Genomic DNA, 22,624 nt, shown 5'->3' on the forward strand with positions numbered 1-22,624 from the left:
TGCTGTTACACCAAATGAGCCTGATGCAAGCCACAGTAGCAGGATTCAATGCATTTCAATCTCAATACAACTATAGTGTTGTATAGATATCCCTAGCTACAGTACATCGTTTTTGAGTTACTTTCCCAAACTATCCATTTCGTGATGATTAATGAAATCCATGCTGAGGGAATGGTTGTTTGGGCCGTGTGCTTTACTGAACCTGATGCTCCATGGCAGTCTGGCCACGTAGTCTACAGCCCCCATGGTTAACTTTAGACACTGTTTTTCCAGCTGTGGCACTTCAGGCTTCAGCTCTAGATGCACACTTTTTCCCCAAACAAAGAAGTTGAGTTTAGTGGGTCCAGTAGGCAAATAGTATTCAATTTAGAATTAGTCCGTGTTCTCTCTTCTGATGTTGCATTTCTGGCTAATACACAAAATAATAATCTCATACAGCTAATGTCCAAGGGTTTAATGGTTTCAAGGGTAAGCCAAGTCTGACCATGGTACAAACAGACAAGGCAACAGTAAACATGTCGTCCCACACGAATGATGCAGCGCCCCCTTTGGGCCAAGCAGTGTAAATGATGTATCTCTATGGCAAGACACATCATTCACCCAAGTTTAGTCAATTGGGCCAGTGGTGTCTGAGATGGCTAGACTCATATCCCTGAGCATGTGTACCAAATTTCATCACTCTGGGTCAAATAGATCAAGAGATATAAATGTGTGGCCATTACAGAACCATTGTGTTATCGATATTTTAGGAAATAATTTAGCATAGGAATGTTCTTGTTGAGTCTTGAGTGTTTGCAACATGTCTGCAAAATGATTATACAATACGAATATTCTTGACTGATTTGTATATGCATTTATGTGCTAGACCACGCTCATGTGAATGTTTATTGGTCAATAGCATCCATGTTATTTTAGGTACTGGTCTGGAAAGTATTGCTTTGAGAGATCTTTCACAAACGGGATTAGGGGCGTGACCTTTCAAAATTAGCATTTTCAATCATTTGTTATAGCGCCACCATCTGGCCAACCTTAAATGGAGGATCTCTATTGCAAGACGCATCATTCACCCAAGTTTCATCAAAATCAGGCCGGTGCTGTCAGATATCGCATGTGACAAACATCATGGGGGACAACTAATGAATGACAATCATAATGTGGTTGAGGCAAGTCAACAGATATGAGAGAAAATGACTGCTATGCCCCCAGAGGAGCACTTGTTCTGTGACAAGAATGGCAGGTATGTTAGAGAGGCATAATTAACTTTTATTTAACTAGGAAGTTAAATAAAGTTACATTTATTTAACCAAGAATAATCCGTTTAAGGGAGATCTGGTCAAGACAGCAGCTTACAGATGCACTTGACATTGATGATTATGATAAATCTCAGATCCACAAAACTTCCTATTTGATGGCTGAAGAGCTGCATACTGTAATTCATTCTAAAAGGAGCCCCTAAAACTATTTTGTGTTTTGATATGACAAACCCCATCAGCTCACAGTTATGGTTTGCCTATAAACAGTGAAACCAGGGGTGGGAACCTGTTCAGGGAACAGAACCCAAAACCGTGTGAACCCAAAACCGTGTTCTCCTTTTTCAAGGAACAGAAACGGAACCTGGAACGAAAGTGATCCATACTCTCCGTTATTTTAAAATCATGGGAACTGGTTAATAACGTTATTTTACATTCCAGGCATTTTTTTCTAGTCCCACAATGTGACAAAGTGCTTATGCAAAGCCCCTCACTCTGTCACTCAAACGTATTCCAGTGTCTGCCTGTGTTTAGGCTACTTGCCCCCACCCCCTTCCGAAGCTTAGGCTACTGTACTGACATTACAGGTTTGATTCAGAAGATGGGGAGGGATACTTTTAATTTGCTGGAAAAGAATGGATAAACTTTTTCAATGCTAGTCAAGGATACTATAGGTCTAGATATCACGTTTCACATTGGATTTATGAAATAAAAATGAGTAAAACGTGTTTTTAATTCTGGTGCTGCTCTGGACACCCAAGCTTATTAGCTAGTTAGCTCAAAGGACATTCAAAGTTCCTCCATAGAAGTTCCTCCATGGAGGATGTCCTTTGAGCTAGCTAGCTAACAAGCTTGGGTGTGCAGAGCAGCACCAGAATTAAAAACACGTTTTACCCTTTTGTATTTAATAGCTTGCCTGCTCTATCAAAACTGATTTGGTGATGTAATTTAATGAACTAAATGTAAAAAAAAAACGGTTGATTTCACAGATTAAAAAAGGAACAAAGGTACTTTTTGGGGGGTTCGAACTGGTTCAGAACTTTATTTTGCTGGTTGGAACAGGGGAACGAAAATAGAAAAATAGTGGTTCTGTTCAGAACATAATGATTGTCAAATCATTTCTGTTCCATTCCCTGCTAGAAAACCTCTTGTATATTAGAACTGGAAATAAAACTCCCTGATGTGGTTTGTGAACTTATGGCCATATGCCTTGAACCTTATATCCTCTATTACACGCTCTATTTAAAGGGAGGAATCAACCATAAGATGTAAACGTTAGTAACACTGATAAGTCACATACTATATGGCTCCCATGCACACACAGGCTCATTGTCTTGCTCATACACAGCCACACCAAAAGTCTACTGTACATCAAATGTATTTTTATGTTTAGTTATAATCCTTGCCAGTTCCTCTTTTCCCAGTCTCTCAATATTTTTATAATGAGAGAAGAGTAGGGGATCACATGCATTTACTGTAGGGTCTGTCACTTCCGGGCATGTCATCAAAATGTGCCTGGTTGCCACCGTACTTCTCCACCACCACACATTTTGCTGGCAGTATGTTTGTTTGGCAATATAGGTGATCAGAACATGCAGTGTTTGGACACTGATTAAAATCCAATTTATTTGTTTGGGAATAGATTAACGATGCCAGAGTTAGTTCACTAACCGCCTGTAAAATCCATACTTAAATGTTTTTAAATTTGGTTCTCAACGGCAGTCCATATGTCTACTTTACCCTACTCCCCATTGTGTCACAGTTAAATGTGTCCCCTCTTAGAGGTCAATGTATCTGAGTTTACTCTCCCTGATGTCCTGTCCATTCATATTGGTTCTTTTGTACGTTTTAGGCTGATATTATACTATCATCAGCAATAATTCCCGTGTCTCTTATTTTGTAAAACGGCAGTTTCAATAACTTGGTTTGTGGGCAGTTTGATCTCAGTTCCCACCATCTCTTAAGCTGTGGGAAAACATGATTAAAAGAGAAGTTAGGTTTATAGTGCCTCTAATTTTTATTTGCTAACCATTTTTATTTGAACCCCCAAACACGAACACACACACAAAGTACACTACTGGTCAAAAGTTTTAGAAAACCTACTCACTCAAGGGTTTTTCTTTATTTTACTATTTTCTACATTGTAGAGTAATAGTGAAGACATCAAAACTATGAAATAACACATATGGAATCTTGTAGTATCCAAAAAAGTGTTAAACAAATCCAAATATATTTGAGATTCTTCAAATAGCCACCCTTTGCCTTGATGACTGCTTTGCACACTCTTGGCAAAGCATGCCATTCCATGAGCGCAGCATTTATTTTTTAACTCGAATCAATGAACCCAATCAGTCCTCATGACAACAAAATCATAAACAACAGAGTAGGGCTGGCTAATAAGTCCTCAGTTTTGGGGTTATGGTCAGGTAAAACAATTTGGCTCATCTATACTTCCATATTTCCAAGTCCTATTCCTGAAAATCAAGGGGTATAGCATTTATTGGAATGACTGGAATTCTGAATGACTTTGGTTTTTAATGTAAAGATATAATTTTGTTGCATTATTATATGTAGTAGAAAGCGATGGGTTAGAAGGAGCCCACATAACCAACACATAAAGTAACTCGTAACATCCATTTATGGCCAGCTATGTAAACTTTAACATTTAATTATCCTGCAATAGATGTCGTCCAATTGGTAACATAGATTTTTGTCTTCTAATACCTCTTTAAAGTAACGGAATGTAATCAGAGTACGTTACTGAGTTTGGGTAATCCAAAAGTTACGTTACTGATTACATTGTTGGACAGGTAATTTGTAACTGGAACGGATTACATTTAGAAAGTATGCTACCCAAGCCTGCTTAAAGAAATGATGGACTGTCGTTTCTCTTTGGTTATTTTAGCTGTTCTTGCCATAGTATGGGCTTGGTCTTTTACCAAATAGGGCTATCTTTGTTATACCCCCCCTACCTTGTCACAACACAACTGATTGGCTCAAACGCATCAAGAAGAAAAAGAAATCCACAAATTAACTTTTTAAGAAGACACACTTGTTAATTTAAAGTCATTCCAGGAGACAACCTCATGAAGCTGGTTGAGAGAATGCCAAGAGTGTGCAAAGCTGTCATCAAGGCAAAGGGAGGCTATTTGAATAATCTCAAATATATTTGGATTTGCTTAACATTTTTTTTTGTTTACAACATGATTCCATATATGTTATTTCATAGTTTTGATGTCTTCACTATTATTCTACAATGTAAACAAATAAAGAAAAACCCTTGAATGAGTAAGTGTTTTAAAACTTTTGACCGGTAGTGTATATGTTTTACTATCCTTGTGGGGACTTAACATTTATTTCCATTTAAAATCCTATTTTCATAACCTCTAACCTTAACCCCTAACATTAACTCCTGACCCTAATTCTAACCTTAACTCTAAACCTAACCCCTAAGGATTTCCGGTACCCACGAGTATACTATTACAAGCCCACACACACACAAATATTAATTACACAACAATAATGACACTTGAAGTATGTGTAAACAGTCCAGTTTAGGCCATTATTCATAAACTGTCCATAAATTAACTATGAGCTAGTGATACTGCACAATAGCCTATGATAAGATTACGTAAACATCATTATGATAAATGCCATTTAAAACCTGTTGAGGACAGAGGGCGCTGTTTTCACTTTGGGGGAAAATCGTGCCCAATTTAAACGGCCTCGTACTCAATTCTTGCTCGTACAATATGCATATTATTATTACTATTGGATAGAAAACACTCTAGTTTCTAAAACCGTTTGAATTATATCTGTGAGTAAAACAGAACTCTTTTTGCAGCAAACTTCCTGACAGGAAGTGGGAAATCTGAAATCGATGCACTGTTCTAGGGCCTGCCTATTAAAGTCCTTGATATTTATTAGTTTAGATGCACTTCATACGTCTTCCACTAGATGTCGACAAGCAGTGAGAGAAGAAATTGAGTGTAACTTGATCTGGGGTCGAATAATAGCTCTTGGCATGACGTGTCACCAGTTTCCTGTTTTCTGGGGAGCGCGAGAAGGGACCTGGATTTGCCTTCTGATAAGCTGTCGTTATGGACGACTAATATCTCCGGCTTTGATTTTATTTGATACATGTGACAATATCATTGTAAAGTATGTTTTTTCAATATAGTTTAATCAGATTATTGAAATTTTTCCGGGAGTTTTGCCGTCTTCCGTTCTCTGGGTTTGTTGTCGATGGAGAGATTCGCGCCATTTGGCAAGTGTGCTTGCTAAATTGAGAGGGAAAAAGGCCGTTCTAAAACCAAACAACGATTGTTCTGGACAAAGGACCCCTTGTTCAACATTCTGATGGAAGATCAGCAAAAGTAGGACCCATTTTATGATGCTATTTCATATATCTGTCGAACATGTGAAATAGTCGTTTGCGCCCAGATTTTGGGTACTCTCTCGCTGGATGTCGTAAGCTGAATGTCGTAATGAAGTTATTTTTAGAATTCTAACACGGCGATTGCATTAAGAACTAGTGTATCTATCATTTCCTATACAACATGTATTTTTTAGTAATGTTTATGTATAGTTATTTGGTCAGAATATGTGTGTCAGAAAAAGTGTCAGAAAAATATCCGGACGTTGTGGGAAAAAGATTCTACGTTAGCACAATGTATAACCACTGATTTCAGCTCTAAATATGCACATTTTTGAACAAAACATAAGTGTATGTATAACCTGATGTTATAGGACTGTCATCTGATGAAGGTTAGTAAAAATTAATATATTTTGCTGGTTTATTCCCTATCGCTAACGTGCCTATTGCTATCGCTAACGTGCCTTGATGAATGAATGCGGTAGTGTGGTAGGCTATTGTAGTAAGCTAATATAATGCTATTGTGTTTTCGCTGTAAAACACTTAAAATATCGGAAATATTGGCTGGATTCACAAGATGTTCGTCTTTAATTTGCTGTACACCATCGATTTTTCAGAAATGTTTTATGATGAGTATTTAGGTATTTGACGTTGGTGTCTGTAATTACTCTGGCTGCTTCGGTTCTATTTCTGACGGTAGCTGTGATGGTAGCTGCAATGTAAAACTGATTTATACCTCAAATATGCAAATTTTTCAAACAAAACATAGATTTATTATATAACATGTTATAAGACTGTCATCTGATGAAGTTGTTTCTTGGTTAGTTTGGTTGGTTCTTGGTTAGTAAGGTTGGCTTTGTGCATGCTACCTGTGCTGTGAAAAATGTCTGTTTTTTTTGTATTTGGTGGTGAGCTAACATAAATATATGTGGTGTTTTCGCTGTAAAACATTTTAAAAATCGGACATGTTGACTGGATTCACAAGATGTGTATCTTTCATTTGCTGTATTAGACTTGTTAATGTGTGAAAGTTAAATATTTCTAAAAAATATCTTTTGAATTTCGCGCTCTGCCTTTTCAGTGGAATGTGGGAGGAGTTCCGCTAGCGGAACGCCAGAGCCAGACAGGTTAAGTTAGATGACCAGTTGGCATGTTCTTAAGCCAGTCCTTTAAACCTGTGTGTCATTTCATTGCTAATTGAATTCACATTTCCTGGGAGAGAGATTTGCTCAGTCAGCGGACTGTGTTTTTTTTATGTTGTTGATGGCATGTTGGAAACACCACAAAGAGAAAAATATGGCACATTCACATGACGTCACATCGACAACTCCATGGTTGCCTACTGGATATGACAGTGTTTTTGTCAACAGATGCCACACATTAACGTAACTTTGACCATACAATGACCATGGTCAACCTTAGTTTCTAAACTCCTTTGATCTACTGTAATTGACCTGACCCACGACTTGGTCTTTCAACAATCCCTTTGATTTAGGTCTCAGCATCTCAGCATTTAGGAGATACTCCTGCAATGTAATCCACAGAAGACCACATGTGTGTTAGTGGGGTTGGATTCACTAATCACACACATTCATCACCTGGTCTGCTATAGTAAAGTAACTCTTGAAGATAGGTTCAAAGGCGTGCCATCCTATTACCCTCTATTGCTACACACGAAAGATCATTTAAGAGGTCAAAACTAGCAACGCTGAAAAGGAAAATGCCAATACAAATATTGTCATTAAAAAACAATAAGTTTAAGCCAACATTTGCATTTGACATTTTAAGCATTTAGCAGACACTCTTATCCTGAGTGACTTACAGGAGCAATTAGAGTTTAAGTGCCTTACTAAAGGGCACATCGACATATTTTTCACATAGTCGCCTCAGGATTCCAACAGTCATCGTGATCTCCAAGAGCGAGACAGTCTTGGCCTACAGCATTGTTCTTCTTCTGGGTGAAGAAAATGGTGGATCTGAATAAAATACTATTACTAAAATCTGGATTGTGCGTGAAAATGTCTGGTTGTTTGTCATAAAATATGTTTGTCCAGGCCTGTCCGTGTCATATAAATGTTCTACATTATCTCCTCATCTGTAATGTATGAGGAATCAGAATGGGATAACGTTACAAGAGGTTCACAGTGGACATCGTTGTAGCAGCCTGCCCAGTGTTCCCCCCCATACATCTACTAAAATTCTATCCATATTTGTCTGTAAATGTAAGTATATAATGCTCCATAAATCATAGTCTCACATACGGTATTTACTGGTGCTATACAATTAGTTTTGACCTGTCTCCCATCTCCACCATGCTACTTTTAGGTTATCCCCCCCCCCCCCCCAAAAAAAAAAAAATCTGATCCCAACTTAGTGGAAGGACTAATGCAATTTTCTCATGTGGTATGATCCAATCTTGACCTCTGTTGCTAACAAAAAGTAGCCTTTTGCAGAAACTCATTGTAATTGATCATTGCACACAGTTAGCGGAGTCAAATATCAAGTCTGATACATTTCGGCACAAATAGGAGGCGCGTTTCAACCCACACAAACCATAATTTGCACGCCAGAAAAGTAATGATCTCTGCAGAAGGGGCTAATTAATGGAAAGTATAGCTGCATATGGCTGAACGATATAGGAGGGCTTGTCAGTTTCTGCAGGTCTGTGGCTCTGATTCATTTAGCAGGATGCCTTTCTTTGGGAAGAGAGACTTTTCCTCCTGTTGTAATGTAGGTAAGGCCTGAGAGAAACGCAGTCTTCTCTTATACTGTGCATTCTGGAATTGCATACCAGTCTCTCTCGCTCACTCTCTGTCTCTGTGTGTGTTATTTACCGCACATTCAGGTTGGCTGCATGTCCGCTTGGCGGCATAAATCCTGTTTGCAATTGTCATCCAATGTGATTGGCAATACCATCCACCACAGCGTCAATGGCTGCAGACCTGGATGGCGCCATATGGGAAGAGGCTCTGGCTGGTGGAGGCCTTGCCTATATTCAACGGGCTACAGTAGAAAGACAAGTGACTCAGGAGGAAGGTGGTGTAGGGGGAGGGAGGGATGGATGGAGGCAGGGTTATGGGTTATAATTTTCCCATGTCGCTGGTTCAGGCAGCGGGAATGCTTCATGTCTCTGCATACAGGAGAGGGAGAAAGGGGGATATTGGGGAGGGAGGCAAAGGGACTGTTTGTCCAGCTGATGCTGGATTCTTTGTCACCGTTCCAAATTCCCCCGCCGTCTCAAGTTTTAACTGAGCTATTTTCCATCTCCCAGAGCTCTGCTGCGTACAGTATTTAGCCTCTTTGATGCCGCTCCGTTCTGTTGTAATTAGATATTTTTAAAACTGGGCAAACAGAGCAACCGTCAGTACAGGCGCTGGCATTGGTTGGGTTATTGATGGGCAGTGCCAGCAGCCTGCCTACAATTGTCTCTTTTTCCTCCTCCATATGCTGCTGCTATGGATTTTGTCAATTGGTTGGCGCTGGTTTACTCACTGAAACGGGTGTATTATTCCAGATCCCTACAGACAACAGTTGCACAAAACAGTTAATTTCCCCCTTTCCCCAATAGGTCCCTTAACTTTTTAGACGGTTGCACTGTAACGAATGTCGTCTGGAGAAAGAGAAGAGGACCAAAATGCAGCGTGGTAAGTGTTCGTGATAATAATTTTATCAAAACTGAACACTACACAAAATAACGAGGAAAAAACGAAAACGAAACAGTTCTGCAAGGTGACATACACTAAACAGAAAACAACCACCCACAAACAAAAGTGGGAAAACAGGATACCTAAGTATGGCTCTCAATCAGAGACAACGATAGACAGCTGCCTCTGATTGAGAACCATACCAGGCCAAACGCATAGAAATAGAAAACCTAGACCTACAACATAGAATACCCACCCACATCACACCCTGACATCACACCCTGACCAAACTAAAAATAGAAACATACAAAGCAATCTACGGTCAGGGCGTGACATGCACAAAACATCTTAGGCGGAATTTCTACCTTAAGGGTTATCTAAAACTTCCTGTCTACCTAATGTTGTTAATGACTGACCTCACCTCTACTCTACACATGACTCCTCTCTACTCTTTGGCCTTCACCATAACTCACTCTGATAACTGTCCACTAAAAGCCCCTTTACTTGATACGTGCAACGCACCTGAGCTCGCTGTGGGCGGTCAAACGTAGCAGCAGTAATTCGTCCGAATGAGCCCGTCCCAGCTAGCTAGTTTATTCTGTCTAGCTGGCCAACCACCGCAGTAAAATAATGTGATGTTTATCTTGATGGGAAAGAAAGAAATAACTTGTCGTATTGGTCACCTTCTGGATGTCACCATGACATGCAATTAGTTAACGTAACGAAATTACCATTGCAACGATGTTGTATCAAGGCGAATGTAGTTAGCTCCTATCAGGCAGGCTAGGCAGCTGTGTCACATGGTAGTTAACGTGGCCAATTTGTTCTGTCCCACTTGATTTTATTTAGAGTAGGATAGCGGCCTACACGATAAATCATTTGTAATATTGCATAATTGGTAGTAGCCATCTGGATGTCACTGTAATACAGTCTAACGTTACTGCTCGATGAGACGAGTTTGCGCTGCAAGCGGGCAACATAAAACCACGGGCTACAGTGTCCTTCGCTCTCGCTCGAGGAGCACTGCTGTCCGGCAGTTTAGTTTATTAGGATCCCCATTAGCTACTGGACATGCAGCAGCTACTCTTCCTAGGGTCCGCATAAAATGTACAAATACATAACAAAGTACAGAACAGTAATAGACAAGAACAACATAATATATTCCAAATATAACGAGTTGTACTTTATATAGTAAAGACACCAAGAGACCAAAAAATAATAATATTTACACAGTATTCATATATTCCTATTCATATATACAGTTCAGTTACATTCTTGATACACTGTGATAGAAGATTACATTTTTTTTAAGCTATACTTGCTTTTTGCCTGTGTACAGTGACCTCTGGTGGCAGAGCATTCCATGATGACAGCATTTTATACATGCAGTAACTGAGGGACGCATTAAATCTGTTTTTGGTTTGGGTACCGTGAAGAAACCCATAGTGACAGGTTTGGTGGGTAATGTACATACAGTGGTTGCTCCACTAAAAGTTTTGTGGTTATGCTGCGGTACATAGAGGTAATTTGTGGTTTAGTACAGTACCCTGCGTCAACACTTCATTGCTCCTGACCAGCGCAAGGGGGAGTTAGAGCACTGAATATGCTTTTGGGTCCTACTGTGTCTCTAACTGATAATTGTACACGACTTCAGTATTACTTACTAAAACTGTTGTTACACTAAGGTTTTTATTTTGTTAGGATTATTTTGCTCTTACTGTAGTAGAGTAGCCCACTCCCGACCGATCACGTTGTACAGCGCCTGAGTGGTACAACGGTCTAAGACACCGCATAGCAGTTCAAGCTGTGTTAAATATGCTGTTTCGACTGGGAGACCCATGAGATGACTGTAGGTTTTGGGTTTCTCTCCCTCTAAAAACAGAAATACATCATTCTAAATAACAAACTGGCTTTATTTACAAATTATTTTCAATGTCTCACCTCATGTTCAAGAATGGCCTTTTTCTAGGCTCATTTTACATGATTTGAAAACAAAATAATCTCCAGAATACAGCTATTTTTTTAAACAAGTGATTTTTTAAAATTATTATTAATTTAGAATTATATAAAAGACCCTTGGATATTCTCAGATATATTATTAACCCTGTTATTAGCAGGACAATATATACTGGTCATGGCTCCCAAGGGGCGCACAATGGGATTACCTTGCAATTCTCCAGCTGTATCCACTATTATGTATCACATCTGACCATGATTGGTAGTCCCATAGGGTAGCGCACAATTGGCCCAGCGTTTCTCTCCCTATAAAAACAGAAATAAATGTTTTGGCCTTTACAAATATTATTTTGGCAATCGCTCACCTTCGTTTTTTTTAAACAAAATAACCTCTTTATATATTAAGTTGATGGCACAGTCATATAGCGACACCTACATAAAGCTGGGTGACTCACTCACTCATTCATGGCTTTGGATCAAAATAAATAAGTACAAACATTCTTTCTGATAGTAAATTGAATAAATACTTTTTTTGGTTATCCTGACCTGGACACCATGTACAGTATTATAATAGCCCATTGTGGGCTATTATCAGGACAATATACCTTTACCAACACCTCTCTGTATTTTGATACTTTATGGATGGGGCCTCCCCAGTGGCACAGCTGTCTAAGTCACCGCAATGCAAAATGAGTTGCTACAGATACCCGTGCCGGCTACCCCTGGGAGACCCATGAGGCGGCTTTTGGTTTAAATTTAGAATCCTCCAATCTTCTATATGTAATTATTGACATTTACCGCTGCTCTGAGACATGTATGGGGACTGGTCTTGATAAACCAAAGACATTTTTATTTAGACTGAATCTCCGTTTGGGTATTGGTTAGACTACAATTATGGTGTAGAATTGTTATGCTTGTTATGTAACCTTTTATTTAACTAGTCAAGTCAGTTAGGAACAAATTCTTATTTACAAAGACAGCCTATGTCACGTTCCTGACCTGTTTTCCTTTGTTTTGTATTCATTTTAGTTGGTCAGGGCGTGAGTTGGGTGGGTTTGTCTATGTTTTGTATTTCTATGTGGGGTTTTGTGTTCGGCCTGGTATGATTCTCAATTAGAGACAGGTGTGTATTGTTTGTCTCTAATTGAGAGTCATACAAAGGCAGCCAGGGTTTCACTGGTGTTTTGTGGGTGTTTGTTTCCTGTGTCAGTGGTTGGACCACACAGGACTGTTTTGAGGTATGTCACGTTTGTTGTTTTGTAGTTTGTAGTGTTTTCCTGTTATTTTCATTAAATCATGAACACTTACCTCTCCGCATCTTGGTCTGATCCATGCTCCTCCTCGTCTGAGGAGGAGAACGACATTGACAGCCTTAACAGAAACACCCACCACAAGAGGACCAAGCGGAGTGGAGAAGGGCAGCGACAGCAGCAGAGACAGAAGGAGGAATGGACATGGGAAGACGTTTTGGACGGCAAGGGTTGCTACACATGGGAGGAGATCCTGGCTGGAAGGGATCGCCTCCCATGGGAGCAGCTGGAGGCAGTTAGGAGAGCAGAGGCATCCGGAGAGAGGAACCGGAGTTATGAAGGTACGCGGCTAGCACGGAAACCCGAGAGTCTCACCCAAAAATTTCTTGGGGGGGGGCTAAAGGGGGGTGTGGCGAAGCCGGGTTGGATACCTGAGCCAACTCCCCGGGCTTGCCGTGGAGTAAGAGGGCGTCGTACTGGTCAGACACCGTGTTATGCGGTAAAGCGCACGGTGTCCCCAGTACGCGTGCTTAGCCCAGTGCGGGCTATTCCACCTTGCCGCACTGGGAGGGCTAGGTTGGGCATCGAGCCGAGTGCCATGAAGCCGGCCCAACGTATCTGGTCTCCAGTACGTCTCCTCGGGCCGGCGTACATGGCACCAGCCTTACAGGTGGTGTCCCCGGTTCGCCTGCATAGCCCAGTGCGGGCTATTCCACCTCGCCGCACTGGCAGGGCTACGGGGACCATTCAACCTGGTAAGGTTGGGGAGGCTCGGTGCTCAAGAGCACGTGTCCTCCTTCACGGTCCGGTATATCCGGCGCCACCTTCCCACCCCAGCTCAGTACCACCAGTGCCTACACCACGCACCAGGCTTCCAGTGCATCTCCAGAGCCCTGTTCCTCCTCCACGTACTCTCCCTATGGTGCGTGTCTCCAGCCCAGTGCCTCCAGTTCCGGCACCACGCACCAAGCCTCCTGTGCGTCTCCAGAGCCCTGGACGCACTGTTCCTTCTCCCCGCACTCGCCCTGAGGTGCGTGCCCTCAGCCCGGTACCTCCAGTTCCGGTACCACGCACCAGGCCTAGAGTGCGCCACGAGAGTCCAGTGTGCCCTGTTCCTGTTCCCCGCACTCGCCCTGAGGTGCGTGCCCTCAGCCCGGTACCTCCAGTTCCGGTACCACGCACCAGGCCTATAGTGCGTCTCAGCCGGCCAGAGTCTGCCGTCTGCCCAGCGGTGCCTGAACGGCCCGTCTGCCCAGCTCCGTCTGAGCCATCTGTCTGCCCAGCGCCGTCTGAGCCATCTGTCTGCCCAGCGCCGTCTGAGCCATCTGTCTGCCCAGCGCCGTCTGAGCCATCTGTCTGCCCAGCGCCGTCTGAGCCATCTGTCTGCCCAGCGCCGTCTGAGCCATCTGTCTGCCCAGCGCCGTCTGAGCCATCTGTCTGCCCAGCGCCATCTGAGTCATCCGTCTGCCACGAGCCATTAGAGCCGCCCGTCTGTCCCGAGCCAGTAGAGCCGTCCGTCAGTCAGGAGCCGCTAGAGCCGTCCGTCAGTCAGGAGCTGCCAGAGACGCCCGCCAGTCAGGAGCTGCCAGAGACGCCCGCCAGTCAGGAGCTGCCAGAGACGCCCGCCAGTCAGGAGCTGCCAGAGACGCCCGCCAGTCAGGAGCTGCCAGAGACGCCCGCCAGTCAGGAGCTGCCAGAGACGCCCGCCAGTCAGGAGCTGCCAGAGACGCCCGCCAGTCAGGAGCTGCCAGAGACGCCCGCCAGTCAGGAGCTGCCAGAGACGTCCGACAGTCCGGAGCTGCCCTACAGTCCGGAGCTGCCCTACAGTCCGGAGCTGCCGTACAGTCCGGAGCTGCCCTACAGTCCGGAGCTGCCCTACAGTCCGGAGCTGCCACTCAGCCCGGACCTGCCGGAGTCCCTCAGCCAGGACCTGCTGGAGTCCCTCAGCCAGGACCTGCCGCCCCTTGTCCCGGTGCTGCTCCTTGTCCCGGTGCTGCCCCTTATCCCGGTGTTGCCCCTTGTCCCGGTGCTGCCCCTTGTCCCGGTGCTGCCCCTTGTCCCGGTGCTGCCCCTTGTCCCGGTGCTGCCCCTTGTCCCGGTGCTGCCCCTTGTCCCGGTGCTGCCCCTTGTCCCGGTGCTGCTCCTTGTCCCGGTGCTGCCCCTTATCCCGGTGTTGCCCCTTGTCCCGGTGCTGCCCCTTGTCCCGGTGCTGCCCCTTATCCCGGTGCTGCCCCTTATCCCGGTGCTGCCCCTTATCCCGGTGCTGCCCCTTATCCCGGTGCTGCCCCTTCATTTAGGTGGGGTTAGTGGGAGGGTGGTCATTGGGAGGGGGATAAAGAAGCGGGGATTGATTATGGTGGGGTGGGGACCTCGTCCACCGCCAGAGCCGCCACCGTGGACAGACGCCCACCCAGACCCTCCCCTAGACTTTGTGCTGGTGCGCCCGGAGTTCGCACCTTAAGGGGGGGGTTCTGTCACGTTCCTGACCTGTTTTCCTTTGTTTTGTATTCATTTTAGTTGGTCAGGGCGTGAGTTGGGTGGGTTTGTCTATGTTTTGTATTTCTATGTGGGGTTTTGTGTTCGGCCTGGTATGATTCTCAATTAGAGACAGGTGTGTATTGTTTGTCTCTAATTGAGAGTCATACAAAGGCAGCCAGGGTTTCACTGGTGTTTTGTGGGTGTTTGTTTCCTGTGTCAGTGGTTGGACCACACAGGACTGTTTTGAGGTATGTCACGTTTGTTGTTTTGTAGTTTGTAGTGTTTTCCTGTTATTTTCATTAAATCATGAACACTTACCTCTCCGCATCTTGGTCTGATCCATGCTCCTCCTCGTCTGAGGAGGAGAACGACATTGACAGCCTTAACAGCCTACTCCTTCCTCCCCATCGGGGAATTGAACCCTGGTCTCCCACATGCTCGCACGACACAGTGGTTGTTTAGCTAAATAGCCCAGTACTGTAGCTTACTCCCGACCGTCACTTTGTACAGCGCCGTATTTTCCGTTCCATCCTAATGGAAACCCAGAGGGTTTTTCGTTTTTCTTGGAATAGAAACAACATAATATTAATCAAATGAATTAAGCTACATTTCTTAAAATCAGTCCCATATTCTTAAAAAAAAGGTTTTAAATTCTCCAGTACAGCCACTATTGAAGGGTATCAAATGCTTCTCAAAGATGTCATCTGGTGGTCAAACTAGCACTAACTAGCATTAATGATACCAGTGGTGGGCACTTAAATAACATGCCATAGAATTTTGCGGCACCACGCAAGCTGTGCTGCAGTATGCTGCAACTTTTAAAAGACAAGCCACGGTAGATTATACAAATGGTTAGGCATTTTCAACACAAAAGTTTCTTAAAAGACTAGAAGATAAGTAGTCAATTTCTCCTCAACCCTCAACCATGAAATGCTATCATGCATGTTTTTGATGTTAGTTCTGTGTGTGCAGTTAAAACAAAGCAGCACGCCTTGCCCTTAAGACAGCTGCAACTTTGCTAGGTCTTTCTTTGCTGCACCTGACCATTTTACCGGACAGTAGTCAAGATGGGATAAGATCAAAGCCTGTACAAATAGTACAGTTGATCCTCAGTAATTCCCCCTCCATACTGGCAGTAAGGAGAGGGGTGTAGCTAGATAGTGTAGCCGTTACCAATATGCAATATGAGACCAGGGTTACGGTTAAAACGCGATTTTCACAGAAATGTACAAAATGTACAACTACAGCATTAATGGCTACATTTTTTTTTTTATACATTACAATTACTCCGATTTAAAAACGGAACGATTCTGAACACTCTCCCAAGTCCCAACTTCGGCAGACAAGTTTCAAATTCTTGATGAAGTTTTTAGCCACAAGCATAAACTAGTTAGCTGGGAAGGGCTCATCAGGTCAACTTACTGAACCGAATGAATCCTTCTCCACTCGACTCTCAGCTGTGTGACATAAGTCATCAATTTGGGCATCAGGTGTGTCCATAGAGGCTATCACGGCTTCCTTAGTGCAATGTCATTCTTTTGCATGTCATGTGAAACCTGCTTGAGTTAGTTTTAACTTTAGTTTCAAGATAAACAAACACAATCAATCTATTTTTTATTGATATTGAGTATGTTGCATCTGCTGCTGTGAGTGAGTACAGTTTGACCCTTGCCTCAATCTCTAGTTCATTAAGCCATCTAGTGTCATTTTTATCTCTTTCTCTCTCTCTCTGCTGTGTGTGCATGATGTGCCTCATCTGTCACTCAAATGTCGAGGGGCTGAAGTTCATTGGTTGAACTCAAATTGCTAGGGGGCTGGGCCAGGTGGGGGAACATGTAGGAAAAATGGCGCTGCACAGCTTCCAGAAAAACAGTCGCTTTCAAACTAGGGATTTTGTGGCCAATTGAGGTTAGACAGTAAATCTGCATGTATGAACTACAAATTGTCACATCCAGCCCAAAGATAGAGGTATAAACAATACTTAGTAGTCGCAAAAGTTCTGGGACATGTATTTAAATACCACAAGGAGAAGGAAGAAGCAGAAAGCTGAAACCAGCGACCTCATGGCTCAAATATTATACTGTCAGTCCTTTTCTTCAGCTTGCGGTCACTTACCACATCCAGTCAAAGATATTCTCTCTCTCTCTCTATCATATTTATATAGTGGTCTTTAGAGGAGCTGCCCAACACATTAATCTTAAGAGGGATGACAGAAAAGCTGGATGGTCAGCATGTGCAAGACCCCACACTCCTGTCTTTTCAGTCTATTGACAGAAGCAAATGTGCGATTGATATGTTTTGGTAGGAGACAAAATACTTCATTTCTCGAATGACCCCAAAAGGTGTCACAAGGGTATTCCACAGTGTTCTCTGTTGGGTTTGGAAAGAGTCAATACCAGAGATATTTGCTATGTCACAAATTATCTCCAGTCCAAACAGATGATTTCTTTGCAGAGTAAAGTTATTGCCTTCACTGCATTGTCCTCATTATTATTCTAGACCATTGGCTCATAGCGATGTGGTGAATTAGACCATTACTAATGAACATCTGAGAGTTTTGATCATTTGTGACTTCATGTTTCAGGCCTATATCTTTCCACTCTATCTGTCCACGCCAATCACAGATGCACATTAAATGAAGGCTAGTACATTTAACATTTAAGTCATTTAGCAGACGCTCTTATCCAGAGCGACTTAAAAATTGGTGCATTCACCTTATGACATCCAGTGGAACAGCCACTTTACAACAGTGCATCTAAATCTTTTAAGGGGGGGGGGGGGTCAGAAGGATTACTTTATCCTATCCTAGGTATTCCTAGTATTAATGGTATTGTAGGTAGGGAAACTGTCCCAAATGTTTTATGTAATCCACTGTTTGGGCCTTGGCCTTTTGGCTGGTCAAAGCACTTTAGAAGTCTCTTGAGTGACATTTTAGAATGCATTCAATATCCTATTAAGATTGACTTATTGGACTTTGACAAAAAAAAGTTGCGTTGAACGGCACAACTTGCACACGTTGTTTCACCTCCCATTGCATTCTCACTGTGTTCACATACAGCTCGCACTGCTTAGTGACAGTTTAGCCGGTCAGAGGTTATGGCTAACGAGCAGCAGAGAGAGTCTTGAATGGGGTGAGCGGCGACGCTCAGGGGGCGGATGTATTCTGGGTGAGTGGTTGGCGCTCTGTGTTTGTTGAGGACACGGGTCGGTAGTCTGTCAGAAGTTGGTGTCTCTCTGGGGCTCTGGCCATGTTGTGGGTCAAGTGTAGAGAGCAGCTCCTGCTGGGGCTGTATTGATGCTGCAGTCCCACTCTTGGCACACACTCCTTGGGTTGTGTCTTCTGCTGGGTTGTGGGTCAGCGGTATTGCCGATTTCAGTGCGGTTTTGTTTCCTCTCTCTCTCTTCCTTCTTTCCTCTGGTCTTTTGTTCACTCACTCACTCACTACACAGTCTCCAAGAAAGTTCTACACAGGCTAGCTTAAAACTTGACCTTTCTATTATCTAAGACTATACCGTTGTCGTGACTTTACACTCATTAATCTGATGACTGTGCCTTTTACGCGGCACGCTTGTAAGGCTCTGATTGTCCAAAGGGGTCCCCACCTGTCTTCTACTGTTGTTCTCCTCTGCAGTCGTCCGGTATCCGGTGACTTTTCGTATAGTCCTGAACAGAACTACAGAGTTTATTCTACTTCCATTCGCCCTGGAAGATGCTTCTTTGAAGATAGGCTAGCCAGCCATGTCGATGGTTCCCAGTGGGGTGATGAGAGTAGCGTAAAATGATGGTTTGAACAGACTAATGGAATGGTCCCACTTAAATGTCCTTTTTCTAGATGCTTAGGACAGCTAATCAGCCGTACCAGTGATTGTCCTGGAGGTGACTTGTCTCCGTGTTGAGAGTTCAAAGTTTAAACCACTTTAAACATGAGCTGCATCTCAACATCTCTCTGGTCTGATGGGTTAAGAATTAACATATCATTTTATACAGTTCGTTCAAAAGGGGTGGTTCCGTTTTGTAAAACTATTATCCCTTAAGGCTCCTAAAATCATGTTCCTCTTAACAAAAACACTCATACATTTTCATATTTCATGCACAACGGATTTTATGGACACTTCACACATATTGTGGGTATACTTTTCAAAGTTCAGTATTTCCTTAGTAACATTGTTAATGACATCATTTGACATTAGTGTTCTTTTAGGTCACCTCTGCCCATTCCCCACGTTCTATTTTATAAATATTTTTCCAATATTTGCTTTTGAAGGTGTTAGAGTTTTGGCGGAAGAAAATCTTCTTTAAGACAAAGGCACATTCCTTGGGTGAATTTAGAGAGAGATGCTGAATGTTCTGTCCTTGATTTACAACAGGGTGTGGGCTGTCAACCCCCCCACCAGTTCCTGTCTCCCCCCTCTGCGGGTGAGAGAGGTGGTCTGGTTGAAGTTATATATTGCAAAGCTGGTCTGACCTATTTGGATCCTCACAGGACAGTCGGGACACCATCCACCTATCAGTGCTCAAGTTACAAGACAGCTCAAGACAGTTACACGCTCCACAAACACTCCTCACCAATCTCATTCTGTATCAATCTCAAGGTGTGCATTCTCAAAACATTTGATCACTCATATACATTGTTAAACAGTATTGTCTCCTTCCACTCAAGATTACCTTTTATTTTGACACCTAGATCCAGATGAGGTGATTCTGAGAGGTACTGTGATTATGAGTATGGGGTCATTAGACTCTTGGTGAGAAAGCTCAGCTCTCAATATCTCACCCCTTTCCCCTTTCTCTTCAGCCTAGGAGATGTGACTGATGATTTTTCTAGCAGCTTATCAGAAGAATGGCCCTCTCCCTGTCCTATTATAACACCAGTACTGTTCCTAATGGATGGAGAAGGTGCTGGAGGCCCTGTACAGATGTTGAGAGGGGATCGGGGGAAAGGCGTCAGGGGTCAACGTCTCCCCCGACAGCGCTGAAGAGAGTTGAGATAGACAGACAGTGAGTGGGAAAGAGAGAGAGGGGAAACGGAAGAGAAGGGGAGAGAGAAAGAACGATAGAAGAAACTGGAGACCGATTGGGAGAATTCAAGTGAGATATTTGAACAAATAATAGAGCTATTATGCTGTAATAAGGAACATCTATGGTCATAATGTGTTTAGAACCATGTCCATGTCTATCACATATCACAAGTCATTTTCACCAACACCAGTAAATGGGATCAGTCCAGCCAATGAGGACCATCCCCTACCACCACGAACACCACCATCAACATGCTCCTTTCCCTGACCTGGATCTCTTAGCTCTGGAATTGGCAGCAGCACAGCTCTCTGCCCCACGGTCGCTGCAGGCAAACAAACCCAGCAGGCCTCACACACTCCACTGGCCCAGTGCTCTCACAGGCTTCTCACACACGCAACTCTCACAGGTTACACACACGCACACGCACACGCACACGCACACGCACACGCACACACACAGGCACACACACAGGCACACAAAAACACTGCACACACACACTGCAAGCAAATCCAGCTCTTCACAGCTGTTTAAACGACACACAGACAGACTAATCAAATGTTCCAACAATGAAGCATGTCAAACAGGATGTATGTGTGTTTGTGTGCATGTGTTTGATCACTGATGGTCAAACACATGAGTTGTTACTGATCGTTAGCTTTCTCGTTACGTGCGTGACCTCTGGCAGCCATTGCTGGTCCAGTTTAAACATTTTAAAGAGTGTGACTGACCGTGGATGTTTTTGATTTTATGTCCCATTTGTTCTTGTTTTGGTCCCCTCTTTGACCTCCCTAACAGGTCTCAACTCAAGGTTTTCCTTCCAAACCCTCTCTCCCTTTCCTTCTTTCTCGCTCTCACTGTCTCTCTCTCGTCTCTTATTCGTTCAATCTTTTTCTCTTGCTGTAAAATCGAATTTTCATCTCTTACTTCCTGCTCTTCATTTCCTCGTTGTGTGTTTCTTTCTCTCTTTTCTTATTTTGGAAATGTCGACTCAAATTCATCAGAAATGTGGCAGGAGGACACAGTGTTTACCTATGGAGGCCAAATATGTAGAGCCCCGGGGTGAGTGACGTGGGTCACCATGTGTGAGAGACTCTCTCTCTCTACCTTTAACTCAAGTAATGTGGCCCTCATATTGACTGGTCCTCTATCAGCCTCGTACACACATGCATATAGATGTATACGTGCACAGACACACACATGCAAACAGACAAGCACACACACACACACACCATGGAAACTAACCCAAGTTTCAACTCCAGAGGTTTCCATTTCCATATGATATGATGTAGTAGGAAGGTTTCCAGTTTCTCAGGGGGATGAAATGTGACCCATCATTTTATCAGAGTATTCAGGACTATCTGAATCTCACAACAGAATCCAATGCTCTAATCTAGTGGGCCTTCATACAAGGATTGTGTCATCAGGTTTTATCAGGTTTCGGGTATGACCCAGATGCAGACAGTGTCAAAGAAACAAACGTTTATTTCTAGTGCAGGGGCAGGCAAACGACAGGTCAAAGGCAGGCAGATGTCAGTAATCCAAAGAGGGTGCAAAATGTCCAGAACGGCAGGCAGTCTCAGGGTCAGGGCATGCAGGGGTCAATAATCCAGTGAGGCGGGGCAAGGTATAGAACGGCAGGCAGGCTGAGGGTCAGGGTAGGCAGAACGGTCAAAACTGTGAAAACTAGAAAACAGGAGCAGGAAGAGACAGGAGCAGGGGAACAAACACTGGTAGGTTTCACGAAACAAAACAAACTTGCAACGGACAAACAGAGAACACAGGTGTAAATACACAGGGTATAATGGGGAAGATGGGCGACACCTGGCAGAGACAAGCACAAAGACAGGTGAAACAGATCCGGGTGTGACAGGTTTGTCATTAATATTAGACTTGTTGTACTGTTACTGTCTGTTATTGTCTGTAGCTACCGAAGTCTTGCAGGAAAGTTAAAACCCAGCCATGACATTGGGGTCAACCTCAGCTGAAACTTTTAAGTTATCAGGGTGTTTTTATGTGACACGTTTATGTCTCTCCTTCTTTCCAAACCTTTTTGTGTTCTGGTTCTTTTTTAACAGGCTTTGGGCTGTTTGCTGCTTCACATTTTCCTTCTCGCTTTCCAGCTTTGACCTGTGTTTTTAGTTTATGAACAGATTTTACAATATAGATGTTTTTTTGTTGTTGCTGGCACATATGGAGATGATAGTGCCTCCACATCATGGGCAGATGGCTTTGTTGGGCCGAGCTGAAACCCTTCTGGGCTGGACCTCCCACCCTGTGTGCCTACGCACACAGACTAAGCGTATCTCTCTATCTTTTCCTGGAGCAGAGGAGCACTACAGGGGTCCCTGGCCCAGCTATCCATTTTCCAGGTGGCATCTGCTCTGGGATATTACAGCACAAGTAGGGGGGGAAAAGGGCAAAAAAATTGTATTAACTTCAAAAAGCTACTCAAATAGTGCTTAAAGTTCATTTCAAGCTTCCATTCAGGTATCAAAGAACCATTTGAAACTGAATACAAAGACAATGTTTTTTCTCCGTACTGACCCTGCACTGAGCAAAATTACAGTATTTCCTTATGCTGGTAATTGATGTGCAATGTGAAAGGTACTGTAAACAGTTTATCTAGTCTCACTCATTATAACTAATCTGAT

At 43.4% G+C, this 22,624-nt stretch overlaps 1 protein-coding gene across 1 annotated transcript in view; it reads left to right on the top strand.

The window, feature by feature from the left end:
• Window positions 1–22,624, top strand: part of LOC129857790 (NADP-dependent malic enzyme-like) — a 117,907-nt gene that overhangs the window by 50,178 nt on the left and 45,105 nt on the right. The window lies entirely within an intron of this gene.

The sequence above is a fragment of the Salvelinus fontinalis genome, chromosome 6 (assembly GCF_029448725.1).
Source record: "Salvelinus fontinalis isolate EN_2023a chromosome 6, ASM2944872v1, whole genome shotgun sequence".
Lineage (NCBI taxonomy): Eukaryota > Metazoa > Chordata > Actinopteri > Salmoniformes > Salmonidae > Salvelinus > Salvelinus fontinalis.